At 36.5% G+C, this 12,651-nt stretch overlaps 1 long non-coding RNA gene across 1 annotated transcript in view; it reads right to left on the reverse strand.

Annotated features, from left to right (window-relative positions):
* Positions 1-4,778: 4,778 nt before the first annotated feature.
* LOC119877424 overlaps positions 4,779-12,651 on the reverse strand; it is a 112,898-nt gene continuing 105,025 nt past the window's right edge. The window contains exons 3-4 of the long non-coding RNA XR_005376727.1: positions 9,906-10,258; positions 4,779-5,109 (exon numbers count right to left, since the gene is read on the reverse strand). This is a non-coding gene — a long non-coding RNA (uncharacterized LOC119877424). The remainder of the gene's footprint in view (positions 5,110-9,905; positions 10,259-12,651) is intronic.

The following is a 12,651-nucleotide window of genomic DNA, read 5'->3' on the forward strand; positions in this document are numbered from 1 at the left end:
ACTGTCAGCCCTGGCCACCCAACTCTAAATTTTCCATGCTGTATAATACTTGGGCAAAGGGAGGAATTATTTTCCTGAAGACCATTCCTTTTTCATCTTTCTTCACATTTTTCTATATGATTATTTCTCCCTTTTCAATTTAATATATTCCCTTCAGTATTTCTTATCTGTCTTTTATCTCTGCTTATATGCTTATATGCCCTATCTTGGCTTCTCTCTCCAATTTCTTTTTTGGTCATTCTTTCCTCAAAATCTTGCCACATTCTTTCTAACCATACCAAGTGTCATGCAGATTTTCTGTTCAAATTTCTCTCCCACAAACTACATTTACTAGGAATTGGCTTAGTCTGCCTGGGCTGCTGCTTTAACAAAACACCATAGACTGGGTGGCTTAAACAACAGAAATTTATTTTGTACAGTTCTGGAGTCTGGGAAGCTCAACATCAAGGTGCTGGCTAATTTGGTTCCTAGTAAAGACTCTCTTCCTGGCTTGCAGATGGAGATTTTCTTACTTTGTCCTCACATGGTAAAGAAAGAGAGCTCTAGTATCTCTAGCTCTTCTTAGAAGGGCAGCAACCCTATTGGATTAGGGCCCCACCATAATAACTCATTTAGCCTTTATCACCTCCTCACAGGACCTATCTATCTCTGAGTGAAGTAACATTGAGAGTTAGGGCTCCAACTGATGAGTGAAGGGTGGTGGTTACACCATCTGGTCCACAGCAGGATAGTATGTGTCTACTGATATACTCTTATTTGACAAGGAAGTTTTATTTTCTTATATACCATTATACAACTTTCCTCATCATTACACAATACTATAGTGCTTTCTATGGAGGCAAAACAAATTATTTCTTTTTTAATTTTGGTAGAAAATACATAAAATAAAAAAGAAAATACATAAAATGTACAGTCTTAATCATTTCTAAGCATATGATTCAGTAGTGTTGAGTATACACAAATTTTTTATAAACCAAAGGCAGATCTGTTATTTTCTTAACCAGCTTTTTAAGTTCTATGTTGTTAATATTTTTTGAGCATTTACTTCTTGCTAGGTATAGTATTGAATGGTTTACATGGATTATTTTATTTAATACTCATAATAATTCTATAAGTTAGGAACTATTATTTCATCCTATTCAACAAGTAGAGACCCAAGGCTCAGCTAAATAACTAGTCTAAGGTTCCACAGCTAGTAAATAGCAGCGCTGGGATTCAGTGTGTTTAAGTTGAATCCAAATTGACTGTGGAACTAATCTCCTTAACCACTCTTCTGCACCATATTTTTATTCTGTTTTAAAAAATAAAATATGCTAATATGGATAAGATATTTACTATATGTTCCAGTGTTTATGTAAAATGGATCTGTTACAGATGCCTGATTTGTGCTTCCAGTGATAGAGAAATCATCAAAGCAATTAATGTAAAACTGACATGAAAAGGCATTTACTTAGCTCTTGCAGAATTCATTTTCCTAAGGTGAATGGGCATAGAATGAGATTTCTCAACTTTGGCACTATTGACATTTAATGCTGGATAATTGTGGGGAGAGGAGCTGTCCTATGCATTGTAGGATGTTTACTAGTATCCCTGGGCTTTACTTACAAGATGATAGCGGCACTTCTCTCCTCAATCCTAAGACATTGCCAGATGTCCCCTAGGGCTCAAAATCTCCCACAGTTGAGAACCATTAGCCTAGAATGCAAAAATATTTCATTACAGTTGACCCTCAATCAACATGAAGGTTAGGGATACTGATCTCCCATGTAGTTGAAAATCCACATATAAATTTTGACTCCCCCAAAACATAACAACTAATATCCTACCACTGTTGACTGGAAGCCTTACCAATAACATCAATTATTGGTTTAACACATATTTTGTATATATATTATATTACTATATTCTTAAAATGAGCTAGAGAAAAGAAAATGTTAAGAAAATCATAAGGAGGAGAAAATACATTTATAGTACTTTACTGTATTTACTGGAAAAAAATCCCTGTACAAGTGGACCCACAAGTTCAAACCCATGTTGTTCAAGGGTCAGCTGTTTTTATATCCTACACCAAATAATCATCTGGATGTTTTATGTATAAAAAAAAAAATCTAGGTTGAATGTGTGCATACTATGTGCCAGGTACCATTTTCTAAGAGCTTTACAGGTGTTGACTCATTAACCTCCCAAAATTATAAGGTAGATACCTATTAGGTTTACAAATTATAATCTCTCAATCCTATAAAGATATAAACCATATAGTAGATACATTATGCTAGAGGAAATATAAGCCCTGCTAGTCTGATGGGAAAGCCCCCATTCCTATCCACAATGCTTAACTTCCTCTTTGGCTGTTCTAGTGACTTTCAATTGCTATTCTTGAAAAAGTTTTCAATAAAATGTGACTAAATGAGAAAACTAATAAAATATGCAAAATAATTTTTTCCTTCATAGGAGGAAAATGTGTAATAGTTTTAATAGAAAAGGATATAATGCAGTAAGTGATTGCTTTGGTTGTCTTGGCCTCTAAATGTTCCTTTTTGGCTATTGCCTAAAAGCTGCTCATGGTTCTGGATCTTTCATCCTCCCAGAACAATGACTAGAATGAAGTAGTGTTCAAGTTTCTGTTGGTAGAGTACTTACATATGTCAGTTCCCAGCTGGAGCTTCAAGATAATTTTCCCCCAGATGCAATTTTATAGTTTGTGCAACAGGGAAATTGTCAATCAAAATGTCTGCCTCTATCAACTATTGGATTATCAAAGCAAGTGGTATAGACACTTCTTCATTTGATAGAAAATGACAAGGAAGTGAAATCTGCTAGACATCAGGTATCAGGTTATCTACATTAAACTTTAAAAAATGCTTTTTATTATAAAATTTTTAAACAACTACAAATACAGAAAGAATAGAATAATGAACCTGTTTTACTCACCATTCATTGTTAATACATAGTGTCATCTATACTTCTGCTCCCGACCAGTTTTTTATGAAACAAATCCCATCATATTATTTTACTTGTTCTGTTTCATTATGTCTCTCTAAAAAGATAAAAAGCTATTTTGAACATAGCTACACAAAACAATCTCATCTAACATTTAAAAATAATTTGATATCAGATGTCTAGACAGTGATGTTTCTTCAGTTGTCATACAATTCTTTTTATAGTGTTTAACTTGAATTTAAGTAAGATTCATGAATTGCTCTTTGTTTTTAAATTTTCTTTCTTATGATGACTTTATTTTTTGAGGTAAAATTTACCTTTTAAAATTCTTTTGATCTATAGATTCTCCATATTTTTTCTTGAATTTTTTAAATAAATATTTTGCTTATGTTACAATATAATGGGTTTATTATTTTAATGCACTATTAAGTACTTTTAAATGTTTCTGTTTTTATTTCCAACATGGTAAATATCAATAGATAGAATCCATATAAACAAAAGCTCTTTGAGGCCCACAACAATTCTTTTTTTCTATTCTTTCTTCTCTCTCTCTCTCTCCTCTCTCTCTCTCTCTTTCTCCTTTTTCTTTCTTTCTTCCTATTTTTTAAAAAAAGATTTTATTTATTTATTCATGACAGACACAGAAGAGAGAGGCAGAGACACAGGCAGAGGGAGAAGCAGGCTCCATGCAGGGAGCCCGACGTGGGACTCCATCCTGGGTCTCCAGGATCACAGCCCAGGCTGAAGGCGGTGCTAAACCACTGGGGCTGCCCTCTTTCTTTCTTCCTTTCTTCCACTTCAGTCCTAAACTTACTATGTAGGGTTTGGATTAACTAATACACACATGCATGTCACACTCTATAGAAGTATTTTAAAATTAATTACAGTGTAACATATGATTGCTAAGGTTCCATCTAAACCTAAGATTCCACCCTTTTATGCATGAAAATCCTAATATATGTACCATTTTTCAGCACTTTTCATTCTTAAGTCTCCTGTTTCTGGAAACCCCATTGAATCCCCCAGGCCATTTAGCTCTTTCCCTCCCCATGCACTCCTAGAAGTACATACCTCTTTCATGGCAACTTATTTCAGGCCAGGGAACATGTATTGAGAATTCCAACCTTTGTAAAATGGCATTTGTTCTGGTTTACCCGCATTGATCTGCCTTATTTCCCAAACTTCAGTGATTTGAGAAGTACCATCACAGTTTCTATTATTTTTTTTTTTTGCCCCCTATAAGCCTAACACCTCTACTGCTATTTTTCTTTAAGTTGGCACACTTTGGTTTTGAACTTAAACACCGTCATTAGCTTTATACACAGTGTTATCCATGGAATCATCACTTGAAGGTGCTAGCTATGCATTTTTTCACCTATTAAAATAAACCTTTAACTATCTTAAGTGAACACAGAGTGAAAAAAATTTTAACAAATGTTTAAAATACAAAGTAATCATCTTTATAATGCCAAAAATTAGCTCTCATGCCTTCTCTGGTCTGCACAAAGAGCTGTGGGAACCCCTGCTATGTACTTGTGAGGTTCCTTGCCCATCTTGCCCCTTTGGGAGGGCGGGGGTACTGGCTTTCATCTCTGTATCACCATGTCAGTAAGCGTGGTGTCTGGTGCATAATATGCTTTTAATAATGTTTAATAAATGAATGTCTCTCTTACTATCACCATAGTGAAATATTATTAGCAAATAGAAATCTTTGCTATTTTCTCTTTGATTCCCAACCTCAGATAACTTCAGCACTCAAACATGGAGTCCAAATATAGCAAGTACCCAAACATGTAGAAGTGAAGTAATGCCTGTTTTTCTACCTCTGAAAACTTTATTGTTGTTTTTATGATAGAACAAGGGTGTATTTCTTTTCTGTTGAAAAAGTTGGTCATTTGTCCCACAGAGTTTCCCATCATCCTCAGATCTGATTTTCCTCTAAATTAGTGTTTAGGTCTAGAGACTTGTTCAAATTCTGGTTCCTTAAAAAAATGGTTGTTATTACTATTTTTGGCAAGATTACTTTATAGGTTGTGTATGTTCTTTCATCAGGAGTCACAATTTCTGGTTAGTGGCTTAGATGACCCTTTATAAGATCCATCAATTCATGAAGGGTTACAAAACTGTGATAGTTTCTTTCATTTCTTCTTTGTCATTTAGCTGGAATTTCTGTAAAAAAAGTTTCCTCTATGAACAATTTTGTTACACTAAGGTATAGGTCATGCAGAAAATTTGGTCAAATGTTTGCTTTTTATGGTTGTTGTTGTTTTTAAAATAATCCATTGGCTTCCTAGCATCCTCCGAAGGAGTTTGAACTGTGTGGGGTTTTTGTTTAGCTTTATTATGAATAAAAATCACATGTAAATAAACATTTGATACATTTAACCTATTGGAGTTATTATCTGCATGCTCAGATTGTCCCAATTTTGACTAGGGGGTGTCTTTTCAGCTTGGCTCCTGAGATTTTTTTTTTTTTTTTTGGTACAATCCTGATAAATTCAGGTAGTTTCCTTGTTGTCTGGTTTTACAAAATGCTTTAACTCATCTTGTACATTTTCTGCCCTAGGCCTGGAATCAACCATTCTTGAAGGAGACTTAGTTCCTTTTAGTGAGAAAGGATTTTTAGAAACCATAATCTGAGTGCTAGTGCTGTTCATTGCTGCTAATCATTATTTTGAGGTCTTTTTAATGTTATAATATATGTATTACTTTTATAAGATGGAATATACCTGAAGTTCATATGCATCTTTCCTATTCAAATTCGAACTTTCAAGCCTACAGAGTTTTTACTTTCTCTTACATTTGTGTTTTCTTTAAACAATACTGAAAGCCTTATTTTTTAACTAAGGAATAATCACTTGTTTTATTTTTTAATGCTATACAACTGCCTCATATTAATAATACCAACATTATTACCAGCAATATGTTTACTAAAAGCCATATTTTTTCTTGTTTTTGTTGTTGTTAGATTATATCCCTTTAGAGATATATAATCAAACTACTATATTGCAAGTTTATTTGGAAAACTCTTTTGAGTTGTTATGCTGAGAAGTTTTGATTCTTGAGGATTATTTCTTTAATTTTATCTCATAATTATGTAAAATATTTACATGGTTCTAAGATTAAATCTCCAAAAAAAATTATATTCAAAGGAGTCCAGGGTCTATCCTTGTCCTCTGGCCAATGCTCTTCCCTCTACTGTAGGGAACTATTCTTTATAAGATTTATGATTTTTTAATATCAAGAAATATGTATTTATACCCTTCTTCTTAAACAGAAGCCCCTGTAAATACTTTTCATCATTTTGCTTTTTTTTTTTTTTTACTTAATAATGTATCTTGGAGATTTCTTCATAGTAGTATGTTAAAATATTACCCATTCCCTTTCATAACTATATAGTACTCCATTGCATGGATGTACCATAGTTTATTGAGTCAGTTTCTATTGATAGGCATTTGAGTTTTTTTTCTGATCTTTTACTCTTCCAAATAATGTTAAGAACCTTATACATGCATCTTTTATTATTTTTGTCAAGGTGGCCTTGAACATATATTTTCTTGTTTTGGTCAGTGCATCTTTATTCAGACATATTCTTTTTAAAAAGATGTTATTTATTTATTCATAAGAGACAGAGAGAGAGGCAGAGAGAAAGGCAGGCTCCTCACAGGGAGCCTGATGTGGGACTCAATTCCCAGACCTCGGGAGCATGCCCTGAGCTGAAGGCAGACACTCAACTGCTGAGCCACCCAGACATCCCTAGACATATTCTTTAATAATTTTTTAGCAAGAATTCTGGAATGGTAAATTCTCTCATATTTTATTTATTTGAAAATATATTTTTGCTTTTAATAATAGTGTTGCTGGGTAAATAATTTTAATAGTTATTTTCTTTCAGTACATTGATGATGGTGCTCCATTGGTCTCTATTGTTGCTAGTGAGCATTTTGCTGTTAAGACATGGAACTTTTTCTTTATAGGTAGTTGGCCTTTGCTTGTTGGTTGTTTTAAGATATTCTTTTAGTTTCAGACTTTCTATACTAAGGTGTACTTGGAATGGATACATTTTAATTTACCTTGTTTGGTTTTCATCTTGGTACCTTAATCGGAAGAGTCTTATCTGTAATCACTTCTGCAAAAAATTCTTAGCCATTTTCTTTTGTATTATTCCTTCTTTCAACTCCAACTCCTTTACCTCTCCACCTTTCCTTCTCATGCTCCTATATTGTCCTTTCTCATTCTACTTTCCATGTCTCTTAATTTCTTTTTCATATATATTATTTCTTAGTCTCTCAGCAGTTCTTATAATTTACTTAAATGCATATTCCTGTTCACATTTTTAAAAAGTTGCATGGATGTTTTTATTAAGTTGTTCTATGGTGCAAAGTAATTGTGTGTGGAATAGGGTGTTCAGAGCAAGCACAAATCCCAGTGAAAGGACTACTAAAGGATAAAAACTGAGGGAAAGGAGACATCAAATACCTCACATTCTAGAGCTCCTTAGCAACTGGAGTTTATCAAGGATAGCCTCGCTGGCTCTGCTATCTGCAGAAATACCCAGGATCTTAACTATATAATCAGAACATGAAGGAGGGGAGGAAATCATAGGAACCAGGATAAGCCATCATTCTATTGGCAAGGTATCCCCTACTGCTAAAAACCAACTGATAGGGGGAAATACCAAACATCACATTGGCATCCCAGTCCCCAGTTGGGTAGCAGATTTGCTGGTGTGCCTTTGTGCCTATGTGAACAGCAGGTGAAGAGAACCTGAGAAAGATAGGAAGGTGGAGCAGCATGGGGACTCCAGAGAGGAGCAAGGAGCCCTCTTTGGCTGCTATTTGGTGGGTCAGGTTCACTTGGGTCAAGTAGACACTGTGGAAAGTAGTCTTTTTTTTTTTTTAAGATTTTATTTATTCATGAGAGACAGAGACAGAGACAGAGAGAGAGAGGCAGAGACATAGGCAGAAAGAGAAGCAGCTTCCCTGTGAGGAGCATGATGCAGGGCTCTGGAATCATGACCTGAGCCAAAGGCAAATGCTCAACCACTGAGCCACCCAGGTGCCCCTGTGGAAAGTAGCCTTGATTAAATATTTTACCAGTTGCCACCTGAGAGGGAAGGCCACTGGGTGTGGAGATTCCAGTGGTAGGAGACTATGGGATAGACCTTCCAGGACAGAAGCTGAGTGTGGAAACATGAAGAATCACCACCAGCTGCTCTCCTACAGAGGGTAAGAGGCCCAGTGGGTGTTCTGGAGGACTTATGACTGTTCTTGCTTTGTGTTTCTGGTCCTCTCCAGAATCTTTTGTTTCTTTTATCAATAGTTTTACCATTACTGCATTAGGATGGACCCCTTTTCTTGTTTTTTTACATGAGTGAATACATTTATTGCTGTTTGCTGTCTTTACTACTTTTTTTCATTTTTTTGTCCTGTTAATCTCAACACTGACCTTTTAACCTCATTACGCTATGTGTTGACATACAGCTCCCTGGTGTTTGATGTGATTCTTCATACTACAGCGAGACTGCTTTAGTCCATCCAGCATTTGTTACCAACTTCCTTCTCTGTATCCAGGTGCTCTGTCACCACCCTCTTTCTGCACTGACCAAGCCCTCTTTTGCAGTTGCAGCCACTGTCTTGATGCTCCTCATAACCAGCCCTTACATGTGCTTTGTGCTCCAATGAAGGGGCCACTTGTGCAACCAGGTAGGAAGAGATCGATTTTTCCAGAGTGATTTATACCCTCTGATAATTGAGCTATCATCAGTGACACCACTGAGCACGCAAAAGAAAGTGGCACCTCTAGTTACAGGGAGAGCTAAGTCCTTGGAAGCATCTGAAAATGGTGACAGGACCATCAGGATATCAAAATAAAATTCTAGCATCTTCAGGGGCCCTTGGACAGTATATGTGAATTTAAAAGAAAGAAATATTCTATGTTCAAGGAAAATTCTGCTAATGAGAACTGAGTTTTGAAAGTAGTATTAAGCAAAGCCAGAGAGGTAACCTTGATATTACCCCCATTTTTTTGTGCTTCTTTCCATAAACAGAAATTAAGAAAGACGATGTGTTCTCCTCTCCTATGGTCTTATGACATCCCAAAGTACAGATAAACATCCCAACCACTGTAATACCATGCTGCATGACAAGTGGCTAGGAATGTCAAACTTGATAGGCAGAGAGGCTTGGGTTTGAATCTTGATGTTGTTTACTTTTTGCATGACCTTGGGCAAGTCACTCACCCTTTTTGGCTTGTTTCCTTATAATACCTATTTTACAGAGTTGTGGTGAGGTTTAAACATGAAATCAATGTAGAAACACTTGGCACCTGGCCTATAACTCACAGGTTAGCTTCTCTTTGGACCATGAGAATAAAACCCACATTGGAATGAGCTTCGACTTATATTTCTCTTCTCTTTGATTTGTTGTTTGATTTCACTGATTGGAAAACAAGTCATACAGATTAAACTGTTAGAGAAGAGTATGCTTGCTGACCTTAGAAATATTATGAATAGAGATTTAAATAGAAGTTGGATGAAAGAAAGCTGTCCTCTATGAAAACAGTGAATCATGGCGGTAGATGGACCCTTTTCTATTTTAACAGGGTTTCTAGGCCATGAGCCCTCTATTTATCTTCTTAAGCATAAGCTGGTCAGTGCTTTTGATGACAGTGCTAAGAACTGATGATTTCTTTATCCCTAGAACAATTGAAGACAGAGGAGGAAAGAGTAAATCTCTAGAGTTCTTAAGATTGGGGATCGCCTGCTCAGGGATCATCTTTATATGTACAAGGACAAATTGTAGGCACAAGAAACTTTAAGTTTCTTCCCTGCTTTTCTGGTAAAACCCACCAGTTCAGAACCTTAGGAACCTTACTCTCTTGCCCTTGCTTCCTTCAGTCAGAGCCTGAATGTGGTTTGGAATAGAAATACTGGAATTGAGAGCATGTCTTAAAGTAGAACAGACCTGGATTGGATCCTGGTATATGGTCAGTGCTCTGTAAATTGAGTCTGTTATTATTTTTACTCCCAATTCAGCTTTTGTACTTCAGTCACATTGATCTTTAATCTTCCTTTGAATGTTTCTGTGTAGAGGAGTCTTTAAGTGATTAGTTTTGGATCTGTAGCTTTTATATTCTGCATTTTGAATTCTGTCCATGTAGCCAACCTACTCGTGCTAATTGCAGTGCTTTCAGGATAGAAGACATTTCTTAGATACAGGGTCTATTCCAGAGCATTCAAGGAAACTGACAGGTCATTCTGGGATGGGCTTTATTCTACTTTCCAAATTCAGTTTTTCTTCTCAAACTGTTCCAGAACCTGTGAATTCAAAGACCCTCATTTTAGTATCAGAGTTTTATACCATTACCCCCCACTCCCGCTTCATAATTTGGCCAGAAAATCATATAGAAATGGTCAGGGGACCCTGATGCCTTGTATTGAAAAGGTATATATTAATGCTTATCTTCTTCTCTTCTCAGCTCTTGATCAGAGCTTGGCCACCCTCTAGGTAAAGATGCAGTTAGGATTTTTGCCAGCCTTTATGTTGTTTCATTTCCTTGGCTTCAGAAGTTCCCCTGCCTCGTGCCACTCTCTGTCACATTTTCTATTACTGGAGCCCCTCCTTTCCTGGCCATATCTCAAGTTCTGGTTCTTTTGGGATGAGATGTCATTATAAACCTAGTAATTTTAAAGATAATAGTAATAGGCAAGATTTACTGAATTTTTTCACCACGTGTTAGACACTGTTGTAACCACTTTATACACATGAACACATTTAATATTCAAAACGGCTCCATGAAATGGATGCAATTATTATCTCTTTTATAGATGGGGAAACTGCTACAAGAGAGGATCAGTACCCTGTATAACTATAGCAAGTGGACAATAGCTTGGCCACAGGTCTGCTTGGACATTTAGGTGCTGACTGTGGAGAATTTCCTCTGTAAGCACCTCTAGGCTCTGGATACTGATGTCCAGGGTTCTGGCTCAGACAATCCCAAATAAGGCACTCTTGTCATCAGCAAGAATGCAACATAAAAACATTTCCTACAAAATTTATAAAATGCTGGAATGTATCATTTCCGCAAATCTCTTTAAAAGCATGTCTGCCAGACAACCATTATGACATTACCTTTGTACTCAGAAAAAAATTATGAAGTAATAAAAAAAATACTAAAATAAGGTCACTTCCCTCCTCTTAACACAGTGCTGAGAAGGTATTTTTAGAGCTTGTTTTCCAAACAAAGGATGTTGAGCTGAAGAAGTCACTTTCATTTGGAAATCAGGTGAAAGTCAACAACATTGCTGCTTATGAAATGAAAAAACAATGCATTCCCAGGAGAGTATCTCTATATGCAAATTAATTTCTAAGGTCAAAAAAAATTAGACCTAATTCAGCCTAACAACAGGTAATTTTGAAAAGAGTCTATTTAGGAACTACCCACTAAGTAGGAGTTAGTTAGCAGGCCACAATTATTTTTTGGTTTATTGTAAAATTCACTTGCAGAGACATAGCCTATTCGTGGGGGCCGGGGGGATAGGGGACAGGACCCTGATTTGAAACATGTCGCTGCCAACTAAACAATGAAATGAAGAGAACAATAAACAAAGGAAATCTTTCCAAAGGCTCTCTTCATTTACATTCTGAGATTACTGGCCTCATCTCTCTGCTGAAATAGCCTTGCGTTACCGGCCGTCCAAAAGCATAATCAGGTACTAGCGGGAGCTTTTGCTCCAGCAAACTGCACGAAGAATATTTGAATGCTGCCAAGACTATAGGTGCCTGTTTCAAGTTGTCATAGTATATGCTATAATGTGTCATAAATAAGGGAGGTATATTTATAAATCTGACATTAAAAATGTGTTCCTAAAATATCTCGTGTGTTCCCCAGCCATGTCAGCATAGAAATAATGTTTAGTATTTGTTTATTTTACTGGACCACCCCATGAACCTGGGGGAAACATGTTAGAAAAAAAATTATAGCTACGCCAACTATTCTGGGAGATACACGAGCCCTCCATGTTTATCAGGTTGAGGGCACTGTATTTTGATGTCAATAAGCAATTTTTCCAGCCCGGTCTCCTGCCCGACCCTTTTAATCCATCAATATATTATTAGAGATAAAGTTGGTGGATGCCTGCTGCAGTTAGAAGATAAATGACATCTCTGAAGTCAGGCATTAAAGACTAGATTAAGGCCTTGTGACACCGTTTTCAGTGCTCATCTGTGCACTTCTGTTCAACCTATCACACTGAGTGACAAGAAAGAAAAATAATGAACTGGGCCAGGGGAAGAAGAAGGAAAAAAAAAAGGCAGAAAAAGAGAGAGATTTTTTTCCCTCCTAACACACAAACTACATCAGTTCATACTCGGGATTAGACTGCATTTAAAGAAAGGAAAAAAGAAAAGAAAATGGGGAATTGGGAAGGACAGGGAAGGGGCTGTTCTATAAAGATGAAAATAGACAGGCAAAAGGAACATTAAAGCCAAGAATTCCATTTCTGCCTGGCCAGTGTGGCTTTTGGTACCCCCCACCTGCCTCCCAGCCTCTCCCATGCAGACGTTTCCCAGTTGGCATCCAGTTGCTCTAGGAATCTGCTCCGTCTCTGAGTTGGGAGTGCTTACATAAATCTTGCTAAGAGGCAGCACTCGGTTCTAAATCTTAGTGAATCATGTTCTTTTATTCCCGCCAAAGAATTTCCTTCACACT

This window comes from Canis lupus, chromosome 23, assembly GCF_011100685.1.
Source record: "Canis lupus familiaris isolate Mischka breed German Shepherd chromosome 23, alternate assembly UU_Cfam_GSD_1.0, whole genome shotgun sequence".
NCBI classification, from domain to species: Eukaryota; Metazoa; Chordata; class Mammalia; order Carnivora; family Canidae; genus Canis; species Canis lupus.